This window comes from Puntigrus tetrazona, chromosome 12 (assembly GCF_018831695.1).
Source record: "Puntigrus tetrazona isolate hp1 chromosome 12, ASM1883169v1, whole genome shotgun sequence".
In the NCBI taxonomy this organism is placed as follows: Eukaryota; Metazoa; Chordata; class Actinopteri; order Cypriniformes; family Cyprinidae; genus Puntigrus; species Puntigrus tetrazona.
The window spans coordinates 178,049-192,688 of NC_056710.1; the positions used below are offsets into that span (position 1 = coordinate 178,049).

The 14,640-nt window shown below is 34.8% G+C and overlaps 2 long non-coding RNA genes and 1 pseudogene across 2 annotated transcripts; all 3 read left to right on the top strand.

The window, feature by feature from the left end:
* Nucleotides 1-3,313: 3,313 nt before the first annotated feature.
* Nucleotides 3,314-5,056, top strand: LOC122355219. Its single transcript, XR_006252192.1, has 3 exons — nucleotides 3,314-3,387; nucleotides 4,718-4,829; nucleotides 4,926-5,056. It is a non-coding gene; the product is annotated as an uncharacterized LOC122355219 (long non-coding RNA).
* Nucleotides 5,057-5,167: 111 nt separating this feature from the next.
* Nucleotides 5,168-5,769, top strand: LOC122355218. Its single transcript, XR_006252191.1, has 3 exons — nucleotides 5,168-5,302; nucleotides 5,444-5,594; nucleotides 5,753-5,769. It is a non-coding gene; the product is annotated as an uncharacterized LOC122355218 (long non-coding RNA).
* Nucleotides 5,770-7,554: 1,785 nt separating this feature from the next.
* Nucleotides 7,555-13,836, top strand: LOC122355216 (annotated as a pseudogene).
* Nucleotides 13,837-14,640: the final 804 nt, after the last annotated feature.

Sequence of the window (14,640 nt, forward strand, 5' to 3'; positions counted from 1 at the left end):
CAACTGTAGGTTATGATATTTTTAAAAACTCTGTAAAACCAACTCAGCTTTTTAGTTGATGTTTGCTTATATTTTCCCTTTGGCATTTCTGTTCCACCTACTTTTATTCCCAGAGCAATTGCTGTTGATTTTGACTTCAGGTAAACAAAGTAGCACTTCCAAAATGCAAAAAAAATGATCTGTCAGCTCTCTGTCAAAACACACTTTTTTCCCATTACTGTGACTAAAAATAAATCGCAATGAGGAGAAAAAAAGAGAATTGAGGATATATTGGTATAATCTTGCTTCTCAGTAGTACTTCCTCTTCCAGTCACATGCATCACTCAGCAAAGATCCTTCACTCATACTTGCAGCTCAGTGCATCATATCGTGCACGTATATTTAGTTCAATTTCTTCATGCAGAGAAATGGACTGGAATTTCTGTTGCCTTTGTGTTTATTTTACGGTAAGATCAACTTAAATTGGTCGTGATAAGCTATGCTAAAATTCCCCGTACTTTATGATAGTAGCCATGCATTCATTTGTGTTCTTGCTGTGAATTGAACAGGTTGTAAAATCTATGAGATTTTTCTTAAATGAATGATGATCTATGGAAAACAGGTATTCTACTGACCAGGGGTAACTTATTTCAAGAAATATGTCAGCCTTATTCTAACCCTCTACCAGTCTGCTAATACTCTGACACTGAATGAAAGTAAGTTTGACATGTAGGTGCAAAGTTACTTTTGTCAACAGAATGTTCAAAAGGGACCATCAAAATAAAGTGAAACCTTATTTGTTAAAAATAAGCATTTCAATTTCTTATACATATATATACACACATATATATATATATATATATATATATATATATATATATATATATATATATATATATATATAGATAGAGAGAGAGAGAGAGAGAGATAGAGATAGAGATAGATATATATAGATATATAAGCACATTTATAAATGTCACATAAAATGTCATGAATTTAACTATGGCCTGACAAATTCCTATTTATATGCAGTTTAAGGTTTAAGTCGCAGCAATCTATTATAATTTTACAGTATTCATACTTCATGAAAATATTTTACAGCTTATTACCGTATTGTTTAAATACACAGTATAAATCTTTTTTTTTTTTTTTTTTTAATGTACAATAAAATACCGGGCAACAGTCGCTGTGAATCTACAGTATTCATACTTTGAATTATTCAACAGCTTTTTCACTTTCTGTGATTATTTCTATTTAAATCAAATGAGTTACTTTAAATTGGCTCTTTTATTGTACAAAGATGTTGTAATTAGATTTATAGTAAAAGCATTTTTTTTTCTCTGTGGGCCACACACATCTATTTAAAATGCATTATATTGAAAGATCTAAATGTAAACAAACACTTAAAGGGTATGAAACACTTTTTAACATTTAGAATTTTTTAACGTTTTTGGATCTGCACTACTTTTTTGACTACAGTGGCAACAACTGTGGTTGGTCTTTATCAGCTGGTCTATTTGATTTGGATAGATTTTCATTCCTTTTGACTCTCTAGACATTTTTTAAAGGTTGCATTGCTTTTGTTCTTTTTAGCACACTGTTACTTTAACTTAACTTTGTGGTTTAATGTGGCAAGATCAGTCTGTCAAAACGACACAGACAGAAACAAGAGGAAAGCCATCTGACCTACATAAAGTCCCACTAAAGGTCGACTGGGTTCTTCAATGAGTGTGTAGAACATGTGCATTCTATGTGGAGAATTTTTCTGGACGATACGCCCTTGTTCTCTTTTGCATTTACATTTACATTTAGTCATTTTGGTAGACGCTTTTATCCAAAGCACTTTGAGGTAACCTTCCCCAGGATGACCTTTGCGCCTTCTTTGCGATTAACGCCAATGAAGCGACTGAAACCAGAGACCGAATGAAATGCTATGAAATGCTATGAAATGCTATATACACCTTGTAAGCGTAAATGTTAATAACTAGTGCTGATATCACGAGTTTTTTTGTTGTAGCATGTTTTTGTATGATTTGGGAGTAAATGAATGTTTTTTGCTGTATAGTGGCTTGTAAAGTGTTTGTTATCTGGCCCCTGTTCTGCTACTCATTGGTTCCTCAGCTGGCGGGGAGACTTTTCATCACAAGCCATTTAGTGGAGCAACGTTAAAAATTGGCTGTAAATTAACTGCAATTCCTTAAATGGCAAAATATTGCCCAGAGTGCATTGTTTTATGCAGTACATTGCTATTTTAATAGTATGTCGCTGTCAGATTATGGCCGTTTTTTAACATTTTTTTACGGTGTAGTCACTGGTCTGGGTTATAACTTTAATTCGAATAATTATTACAAATAAATCTTACTTTTAAGTGCAATATTTGCAACAAATTGTTACTGCGGAAAGTACTTCATAACTCATTTAAATACGTTTCCTTTCTTTTGCACGTTAGCATGCCATTCATTAACGGGCCTTCAACATTGATCCTGTGGACGTGGAAGACCTTCACAAACAATGAAAACACCGGCTTTGGCTATAAAGTGATACAGAAAGGCGCAAGGTGAGCTCACTTGAAATAACGCTTGAATAAAACAAGGATATTCGAACCCAAGACTGATGTGGATATCAAAGCCCTGGTGCGTGAAAAAAATTATGAATTAAGTAAAATGAAATACTAAAATAAACATAAATCTGAGTTTCCATTTCATATCAGTTTTGTTTCTGCTTTTCATTTTAGTCAGAAGGTACTGCAAAGCAATTATATCAGTGCTTTACAAATAGCTGCCGTTGTCACTGTAACGCAGGTCGAGCGAGGCAATGCAAACTGTTCTAGTTAAAATGTTTTTCTAACTTTATTGTGGTGCAATTTGAAAGAAAACCCCTTTGAATCCCACCAGTGGTTAAGTATTAATTTCCTCTTTCTGTAGACTAAAATATTTCGCAGCGCGTTGACAAAAACCATGCTGATGTCCACATTTCTGTCTTTCAATTGCTTCTACTCAACCCTTGTACCCAGACAGGAATGCCACAGATTTCTTTTTAGTCTGTTCTCATGTTCTTTCTGTCTTCTTCTCTAGTCTGCTTGTTAGTGATCCTTTAATACAATACAGTAAAACTCAGAGAGGAAAGATTTATGACTGTCCTGTCACCAGAGAAACTGCTCACCACTGGTCTTTAATGGTACTTAGTTTTTTGCTAATATATATATATATATATATATATATATATATATATATATATATATATATATATATATACACACACACACTTATATAATGCTTCCAAATATTTTATTATATGTATTATTTGTGATAATATTTCCTTTTTGTTATTCATCAAAGTTCCAAAGAAGCTGTCAACATGTCTCTTGGACTTTCAATGTCTGTAAATCCTGAGTTTTCAACAGCCGTGGTAAGTTTCCAGAAAAGTTAGGACATTCTGTAAAAGCTAACAACATCAAGAAATTGCGATTTGCTATTTGTCTTTATAACCTACAATATACAGAATACCAAGACGTTTTCAATGTTTAAAACTCAACCTGACCCTAACCCTAACCCTCATTATTTTTACTGGCAAAGTTTTGTTGCTGGGAAACTCCATTTTATATGGTTAACGCTTACTGAATACTAAAATGTGCAATTTGCTGAAATGCGCTTTACATTTATATTCATTCATTTAGCAATTGCTTTCATGCAAAGCTTGAAGGCAATTAACAATGCAAAATGACAACTGCGTAATAGAGCCATAATAGACATTATGCAAATATGAGATATTTAAGAATGTTGTTATTATTATTATTATTATAAATCCTGCTTATAATTATTGCATTCGGGCAGCAGGGAATCACAAACGGCAAACAGACCAGGAACATACTGGCGACTCAAACACAAGACTTTCAGACTTCATAACTATTGAGAGTCTGGGCACAGCTTATAAAGGGTGGAGATAATGAGGCACACTTGGAGGTGATTAGTCCTAAGTAAGGGGTTATGGGTAATGAAGTCCTGGAAGAAGAGAGGTGCCCTCGGGTGGCGATCAGACAGAGCCACAGAGGCCTGATTGTGACACAGGTAGTTCAGTAAAAATATGCTTTAATTAGTGTATTTATATAGCTTTTACCATTTTTTATTTATCACAAAAATAAGAATGTACTACAAATATATCTGCTCGCATTTAAAGCTGCGGTTCGTAACTTTTTCTGGTTGAATATGATCCAAAATAAATATTTGGGCAAGAACACAACCAGCCAGAGTTCAAAACTAACGCCTCCTTTTATAGCTTGATTTACATGCGATTTAGCTTATAATAGTGTTTTGTCGTTCGAGTGGAACGAATACTGTAAACATAAAGAAGCTAGGCTGTCTCTCACATCAGCTAGAATAAATTATTGGGCGGCAGTTTGTTTAGACAATATTTGTTTTTCAGTTTCAGCTTGAAGCCACGTCTGGTATTTGCAAAGTGATATTTAAGGATTGCTAAGAAATGCTATTTCTAAAGATGTAAAACCACAGCCCTATCTTTATTTTATCTGATCTTATCTATTGCAAGACACGCCCCGAAGCCCTTTGCCTTTTGACTGAAGATTATTTATATTTTCAGATTGTTTTAGCAGAACATATAAAACAATAACTGATAAAAACGCAGTGTTCCAAAACAAAAATAAAGACGGTTACCTCTAAGTTTTACGCTAGTGTCCAGTTTAGAGTGTGTTATGTATGGCATTTGTCGTTTTTTCTCTCAGGTTTGTGGTCCGACCATACCTAAGAACTGTGACGTCACCACTTACAATGGCATGTGCTTTAAAATCAATTCAAAAAATTCTGTAAGCCAACCTGTGCCGAGGACTCTGAGAGGTACTTGTATTGATTCTTACCGTATATGACACGATTATTACTGCCGAGCAGCTTCGGATTGATGAAAATACGATTTTTTTTTTCCACCACCCGCAGAATGTCCAAAATCGCAAATAGATATCGCTTTTTTAATGGATGGATCTGGAAGTGTAAATGATGTTGATTTTTCTAAGATGAAGAAATTTGTTATAAAAATGATTAGAAGTTTTATAGACCAGGATGCAAAGGTATGCGGCAATCGATGCATTTATTATGTTCCTAGACAATATATGATTTTAACACCAGTTTTACCGCCATGAACTTAATCTATCTATCTTTCTGTCTTGCAGTTTGTCGTGAGCGCAGTTTTCTACAGGTTGTGTGATTCATGAGACGTTTCAAGTCAGAGATGTAAAGTACTGGGAAGCTGCAGTGACTTCGATAAAACAACAGCAAGGATGGACTTATACCGCAAGTGCTATAAGAACACTTGTGTAAGACATGCTTTCTGAGATTTTTTTAAGATTCCAGTTAACCATAACATAATTAAAAAGAACACATATGTTATACAGTTAATACATTATACAGCTGCATCAATAAACTATTATTAAATATTGCATATTGTCCATTAACAGGAATCAGCTGTTCGTTGGTAGCGGAGGAGCAAGACCATCAGCCAGAAAAGTCCTGCTTGTTATCACAGATGGTGAATCAACCGATTCAGCTTATTTGAGTGAAGCTGTTCAACAAGCACAAAAAAAAGATATAACACGTTACGCTATTGGGGTAAGATCGATATGTTGCCCTTCCTAAAGTCTTGGAAGAGATTTTAGTTCACCGTGTAAATTAAATGGAAAATGGAAATCATACATACGACGTGAGGTCGAATAAATTATGCCAGATGTTATAAACATTATATTTATGGAACATGACATTTTTCTTAGGTTGGAAACGCTTTTCGAGCAATAATGCAATTAGGGAGCTGCAGAGTATTGCATCTTTACCCTCCGATAAGCATGTGTTCAGAGTCACTAACTTTGGACGCGCTGGAAAATATCCGTGAGCAACTCAAAGAGAACATTATTGCCATCGGCGTATGTTTGCGGAGAGGAAAAAATGTACCGTGTGCATTGCTCTGATTTATAATAGTCATGATAAAAATAATAAGGTAGGTAACTGTGTTATTATTGTATTTATTGGCTAGGAACCCAGACCACTGGTGATTCATCTCGGATGGAGTTTGCACAGGACGGTTTAGTGCGGCATTAACAACAAATGTAATTATATTACATTACACCAAACTTAAAAAGGCATCGTGACGAAATTTAAAATATGAAATACATACAGGGTGCGTAGAAAATAAGAACATTTGGTTGCTTTGCAGCCTCAAACGTTTTACCCAGCTGTATTTACGGTGCAACTTAATATCCAAGTGGAAGAAAAATAGCACCAACAGCATGTCAGGGAAAAAAATCACTGATTTAGTATTTGTCAATAATTTTCGAACATATTGGGGTTATATCTTTCATTGGATGTTATAAGTAAATATAGTTAGAATACAACAAAACTGTCTTCATTTCAGGCTGCATGTATGATTAGGTTAGAATGCAGGTTAGAATTACACAAAAAATAAATAAAATAAAACAAAAATTAAAAACTGTGATTTACATTTTCACACAGTTTTCACTTTGCTGGTAAATTTCTGGAATAAATATAAAGAAACCCAAGTAACATATTGAAAAAGAAGAGACATAGCGCAACCTCCATAACGTAAAAAAGTCACATGCAGCATTCATCCAGTTAATTATGCTTACCAAAATATGCAAATAATAACATAATAACACTCAGTTGCAGGATGAGTTGTGAGTTTATGAATAGGATTAATTGAATGCGTGCTGTGAAACAAGATAAGCAGGATTCTGTTTATAGTGGCCATTGGTTAAAAGCCCGAATTATATCTTCTATGCTTCTAATACGAGCAGCTGATCATCTCTCTAATATTATGTATTCAGAAAGATATAACGATGACTGCAGTGGGAGCTTTTCCAGTGGAAGGGTGGATTTCAGCTGTACTCACAAGATGATCAAATATCAAATGATAAAAATTTAAAGAGGAAGTCAGCAATGACAGTTACTTAGGTAAGATCTCTTCTCTGACTGCGTATATATCAAAATGCATTCGTATATCAATACATCCAACTATTTTAACGCCTGTTTTATTTACAGGTTATTCCTTTGGCAATAACGACAGTGTCGCAAACAAAGTATGCAGTCATGGGGAGCAATGAGAGACACAAGCATGAGGGACAAGTTGCTGTTGCGAGCATTTATTACAGTCCAAGAATTTTACAAGAACTGGATTCTCCTAAGGTTATAGAACTCATATTTGTCTAAAATATTAGCACATCGCCCAAACAAGAGAAAGTAAGCTTGCATGTGAAACTATACAGCTTCCCTGTCTCTTTTCTCAGTCTCAGATCGGCTCATATTTTGGAGCTGAGGTTTGTGCAGTGGATGTGAACCGCGACTCCACATCCGACTTCCTGTTGGTATCGGCACCAACGCATATAGATCATGACCGGGAGGGTAAAGTGTTTGTTTACAACCGCCAGTCGCCGGGTAAGGGATGGGGATTAGAGGTTTTAGACCATTTTAAAAATCAGTTCTGATGTACGCTTAGATTTGACTGTTGGTTTGCTTCCCGCTCTGGTCGCTTCTTCACAGTCGTGATTTAGTTTTTTTCGGTATGGAGCTGGTGGGAAAGGAAGGTCAGAAGGGTCGCTTTGGCTCTTCTCTGGCCAGCCCGGCAGATCTGAACGGCGATGGTTACGTGGATGTGCTGATCGGAGCTCCTTTAGAAGAAGACGGACAGGGCAGCATCTACATCTTCAACGGAGGAGCATATGGAATAAATTCCAAACATTCACAGGTGCAATGCTTGGGAAAAATTTTAATAAAAAATACAAATGATCAGTTAAACCCTCTGTTTTGGTACTTTTGCACAAGTGTGACCTCGGATCTCAAGACCAGTCTGGGGTATATTTGTAGCGATAGGCAAAAATACATTGTACGGGTCAAAATAATTCATTATTTTACATGCCAAAAATCATTAGGACATTAAGTAGATATCATGTTCCATAAAAATCCTGCTGTAAATATATCAATTAAGTTTTGATCAGGACAAGCTTATTTATTCAGCTTTTTAGACGATGTGTAGGTTTTGTGGTCCAGACTCACAAATAGAATGAAAACGCATTATATTATGTCATTTTAAAGCATTAGAGACACTGATATTATGTTTTGTTGTTAACTATTATAAATCTCTTATTGTTTAATCAATAACTACAGAGCAACGTTCCAAGTGTTTATGTTTTGTTAGTGACGATTATAAAGTAGTAGCCTTAACTTTTTCTTTTCTGCCTGACGACCCTCCGTCCTGAAATCCTCTCTTTCTCCCTCTTTCCTTGCCTGTATGTGATGACAGAGGATCGCTGGGTCATCTTTGAAGCGAGGCTTGCAGTTCTTTGGCATTTCATTGAGTCAGTTCCCTCTGTAGACCAGAGCGAGACAACCTTCCCGAGTATTGCTGTCGGGCCATGGGAGAAGTTCTGCTTCTCAGGTGTGCTTTTGTTTGACACAGAACTCCAAATGTACAAAAATACAGATTCGGTCATGACCATTCTTATGTGTTACCTGTGAATCATTCAGGTCCAGACCCATCGTAAATTTGGAAACCAGGGTTACTTACAGCCCACCTAAAATATCAACCGTTGAAACAGAGCAGTCGCTGAGAAACACCATGAAAGTGTGCTTCACCATGAGGCCATACAGCCAAAGCATAAGAGGTTTATCCAATATGAGAAATATTATTTCATGTTGTACAATGTGTAACGTCATAGTGGTGTACCACAATATTTAAATGACAATCCATAATCAGCAGCATTGGCTGACTTAAGCTTTTAACACAATTTTATTCACTAAACTACATTTTTTTTGTTAGAAATGACTACAATTTTGGGGGTCAGTTTTTTTGGCAACACTTTATTTCGATAGCCCACTTCAGTCATTCAACAGCCACTACATCTATAGTATTAGTAGACTGCTTAATATCTTTATTTTGAAGGGTCCACAACATACTGACTATCAGAAACTTTGCAAGTATATGTTAACTTATTCTACTAACACTAAACCTGCCCTAAACAATCCACTCTGAGAGTTAGTAGACAAAGTTACTTATAGGCATATAATTTCTAAAGTGGACTATCAAAATAAAGTGTAACCATTTTTAAAAAAAAATTATTTTATTTATAATAAATAAAAACATTAAATGACATAAAAAGCACTTTTAAAATTATTCAAATTATAAAAATACATAACAATATTACTGTTTTTACTGTAATGATTGCAAACGTTGTACTATATTTATATAATAAATGTTAAAATATTACCTCTGACTTAAACGGTACTGCATTTTAATTAAACAAATAAAATGTCTATTTATGTTTATTATCTAGACTTGAGAGCAAATATTAATTACAACATAACGCTGGATGCCGTTTAGTACAGAAATATCGAGCATTTTTCTCATCCAAAATTCGCATCTACAGTTTCACAAAGAACATTAAGCTCAATGAAGAAGCTTTAAAAATCATCCTTTCCTTATAGACGTAAGTCAACATTTTTTCATACTTTTAAATATCAGTCTGTTATTCTGACTGTAAGAAATAATGAGAATAAATAAGTGTTGTACTTTCTAATAATAACTCAAACTGAAAATCGTGATTTTATGGCACACGCGATGTCTGATATGTATCCCATCAGGCTTTCCCAGAAGATGCTCTCTAAACCCATTGTCCAATCAGTTAACATTCACTTTGAGGGTCTACCAACTGCCTCACTGCAAAACATAAGACCACTACTGCTGCCGGGGGATAAAGACCACCACAGACCACAATGTAAGAGAAAGCATACCAATTTTAGTTTCAAGTGCAATGCCACACGTATCTTAGGGATAACTAACCACTATTTACTACATGCCGCTTTTAAGACAGTCTTTCCTTCTGTTAGCAGGTGTTTTTGAAAATGTCTATGCTTGTGATTACAACGAAACTCTGGATTTTATTGAAACATTGAGCTGAAACATTCTTTAAAAAAGTTTCTTTAGAAAGAAAATCATTTGGAATAAAACAAGATTTGACACAAGGTGAAAAAACACTTCTGAACAGAACACTAAGTTCACCTTTTAAGTGTTTTGCGCTGTTTATTTGACTAGGCCCTCTTCGTCTACTTTTAGGACAAGGGAAATCTGATTAAGTTTGGTGTCACATTTATGCAGAAATAGAAAATTCACAAAAGGGTTCACAAACTTTTAAGCAGCATTGTATATCTAAACATAGTAACTTCTACATGTCTAGTGTAACATGTGATTTAGTTGTCATTTAATGTTTTCTTAATATCTTCATTCCACAGCTGGACTTTGAGAGAAATTGTGGACATGATAACATTTGTGTTGATGACCTCAGGATGGATTTAAATTTCTCTGGGTGAGCAAACATTACGTTTAACCAAGAAATTTAGTAGTTTTCCTCCAGCCTCATGCTATTTCTTTTTACAAAGACATTTTTTTCTTAATTCAGTCTATTATCATTATTATTATTTTGTATTGATCTCCACTTAAGGCGAGTTTAGAATAACCCAATGGCAGATTTATTTAAACAGTGATTTATTATACAAACATAATTCAATACAGACCTGACTTGACTTGACTTGACTTGACCCAAATTCTCCAAACAGAGGATATAACTCCAATATGACATGGGGCAATATATACTAAACAGTGAAAATTACATGACATGAACAAACCAGTGAACATGAGGGCAAGGGAAGCACAGGCACAATCAGATTACAGAATAAAAGACATAACAATGAACAACACAAGGAAGCCCAAACAAAGCCCAAACCTTCTGTTGCATATTATCATTATTATTTTACGATCCTTTAGGATGAAACAGCGCCAAAGTCCGAATCAACCTTGTTTTTCTCTTTTTTCTTTCTGCATTCCAGATCTACAAATATAGAGGTCGGCATCATGCAGGAGATCAATGTGACAGTGTTTGTGGAAAAACAGAGGAGAAAACTCATACAATACACTCTTCACCCTCAGCTACCCCTTTGACTATCCTACAGAAGAATCACATCTAAACAGGTAAAGATGACAGTTATTGTTACCGAATGATTGTTTATGCATGCGCCGCTTTCCGCTTGAGCAGGGCAGAGTGGGAGTGTTTATCTACCGACAGTGAGCAAAAGGCTCATTTGGAGAGACCACCTGCCACATCAGCAAACCCATCCTCAAAGCAAACTCGGGTGAGGTCACTTTTAAAATAGCCCTGTGCATTTTTCTTTTTAGCGCTACTCATTTTCTCTGTGCCCACTTCTAGGCTGTGTTTCACATAACATACAGCATCAATAAAGAAAGCAGCTTTGATCAAAAGGTCACATTTAATGCTAGTATGAACAGGTACAGTATGACACATTTGATGGTTGAGAAACTCTTCACATATGAGAAATTGATAAGTAGTACTAACAAAAACCTTCCATCAAGCTTACAGTGGGAACAATCACGCTCAAACCAGCTTAATTATTCAAAACGAAAAGCATTGGTGTCAAATATGCCATCTATATTGCCTTAATAAGGTTAGTGCTCTGTTCCTCTACAACAGACATTAGCATCCAGATATGGTAATGGATTTTACGTTTCCACTTGATGGTCTGGGTAAATCTGGGATTTTTTCTGGGGTAAATCTGGGAAATTTGATGCTTAATTTAGGGTTACATTTAACATAAAAAGTTTAAAAATGATAAAAAATGATGCTGTAGTTATTAATTGGCTGATAAATCTCATTAGACAAGAATTAATGTAAAGAAATCCAGTCAGTTTAGTCTTTATTTTGCTGATTATTTGATAAAGATGTATTTATAGCATACCTTTATACCTTTAAGTTCTGGGATCTTGGTATTATATAGTATTATTATTTGCATGGTTTACCAAATAAATGCAGGAAATTGTTTACATAAAAATACATCTTAAAGATTCCACATTTTTGACCAGCAGTGTGTGTGTTTGTGTGTATATGCTATTATTAAATAACCGTCTTACGCATATACCTTTTAAATAAGGCATGAAGATTCAACCCTTTACATAAATTTTACTGCACAGAAAGCTGAAACCTCTAAACCAGTCAAGCAAATACTAAAGGTACTGAAATACAATTCGCACACTTCCATTCGACGCCCTAACACAAAATGCAATTAAATAAAGATGATCTCCTCCAAAACTAGAGTTCACTATTTCTTGTCCTCTTTCAGGTTGAAAATGACTTTTAGAGAACTACGTTTCAAAGTTTTCCTCAGAGTACCAATGATGTTGGGAGATAAATCTATCTGGACTAATAAGAGCATGCAGGTAAACATGACGTGTGATAGAAAAGGTCCACATTGATGCATATTTATCATAAAAGAAACAAACACCTAGTGTATGTGCTTTTAGATTCCAGGCTGTGTAAAACAGAGGGATAAGCAGCCTGACGTAACAAATTTTGTAGAAATAATTAAAAGAGATCGTGTGGTGGTGAGTGATTTATATTAATCTAACATAAACAAGTCCATAAAATGTAACTTTTATCTTTTCTGAGCATTGACCACTGCTCCCTCGCTCTCTGGATGTGTGTGTGTGTGTGTGTGTGTGTGTTAGAACTGCACTGTGGCGGTGTGTGCCGAGTTCAGCTGTGATGAGACACTCTTAAAGAATGAAAGAAGATTTTATAATATAACCGGCAACGTGAGCTTTGGATGGATTGAGCAGGTTTATGACATTTAAAGCAAATTCATATCATAAAACTGACCATATATTCATATTTTTTGTGTCATCATTTCTTAATGTCATGATCTGCCTCTCTTAGACCGGACTCAGAGCTGCCGCTTTTCAGCTGGTCAGCTCAGTATCTATGGAATATGACAACAGCAAATATGTTTTCTTTTCGTCTGATTCTCAAAATCTGCACCATCCATTCAGGTAATATATATATATATATATATATATATATATATATATATACACATATACGTATATTTTTTTACAAATTAGCCAAAAAATGTTTATAAAATAACATTTAAATGTTATAGAACTTGAAAAATAATAAAATTAAAACCTAAAACTATACAATTATAATTTTCAATATCTATGTTATATATACCTTATATATACATAACATATGTATGTCATGTATACCTTTGCAACCAAAATGTAAACCATAATAATATATTTATGGAAAGATTGTCAGAGGTAATATTGCATTAGTCATGGGCATGGAGCTAACCAAAAGGAGGGGGCCCCTGGAGGTGGTGGGTTTTGTGTTAATTCTAATATTGGAAACAGTAGTAAACATTTTCATTAACGTTTTTAATATTCCAATGCGATTGTCTTTTTTTTAAAAGGTTTAACAGAATCACCACAGAACGAGATCACATGTGATCGAATCGAGATTGCAATCTTTAACGATTAAGCGTGCATATATACTAGGATCCACCTATGTATTTTTCTCAAATATATCAAATACCTCAAAAGCCACTGCCCTTTCTGCGACCCATGATTAATGCACAGTGTGTGTTTATGTAGATCGCTACTCAAGTGGAGGTGTATGAGGAGGTGAACCTGACTAAAGAGATCGCTGGAGGTGTAATAGGAGGATTGCTGCTACTTGCTCTCATCACATTGGCCCTCTATAAGGTTAGGATACAGGACGTTCAGTTTCAAATGTTTCATTTTTACCAGTCTACATACCTTGATTTTTTTTCGAATGCTTTTTTTTCCAGGCTGGTTTCTTCAAAAGCCAGTACAAGCAGATGCTAGAGAATGCAGAACAAAGCCCCGAAGAGGAACCGCCACAAGTTAGGTTAAAAAGATCAACCACAACAGTGCGGTATTAAAAATCCAAAGTTTGGCTTTACATGCGAGCGAAAAACTGTTTTCCAGGACCGGCTTTATTAATGACGTTTATTGTATACATAGAAATATTATTGATATATGACTTGTGTCATAATCAAGGGATATGACAAGCTTTCCTTTAACAAACTCTGTTATATCTTTATTAAATAAAAGGACCTGCTGCACGTTAAAAGTACTAATGCTTGAAACAATCTCATCAATGTCAAACTCAATCTTGCCATTTAAAGATTCTCAAATGTGTTAGCCATATCAGAATATATCTCGATTTTCGAATGTAAGCATTTTGCATCTTTATAGATTATGTTAGTTGATCTATAATTATGTATTAGACCCATCTTTTGTATTTTTAAAAAGAAAAACATGTGGCCCAGTTTCACAGATATTGCTTGGCCTAAGTCAGGACCAGGCCATAGTTAAATTAAGAGATTTTAGCATATTTTTTATTGATGTTGAGACAGAACAATGTATTTTAAGATATACTAGAGCACAATATTTTCATGCATTTTAGTCTGGGACTAGCCTTAAGTCATGTCCATGAAAGCACGGATGTAAAGTTATTTATAACATTTTCATCGTACAGAAAGAGAGAAAAAAAACATTAACATTATCAATGAACGTTTTCAGTCTAGCCAGATTTAATAATCACTGTCACTGAAACTGTTTACATTGTAAAAAATATATATTACTTGCATAAGGGCTTCAGTTTTCAGACTTTTAACAACTGTGAAAGCAGTTTACTCAAAACACAGACAACATGCATGGGGCTGATGAGTATGTTCAAACAAATAAATGTGATTAGACATCTTGTGGATATTTTTGCCACAT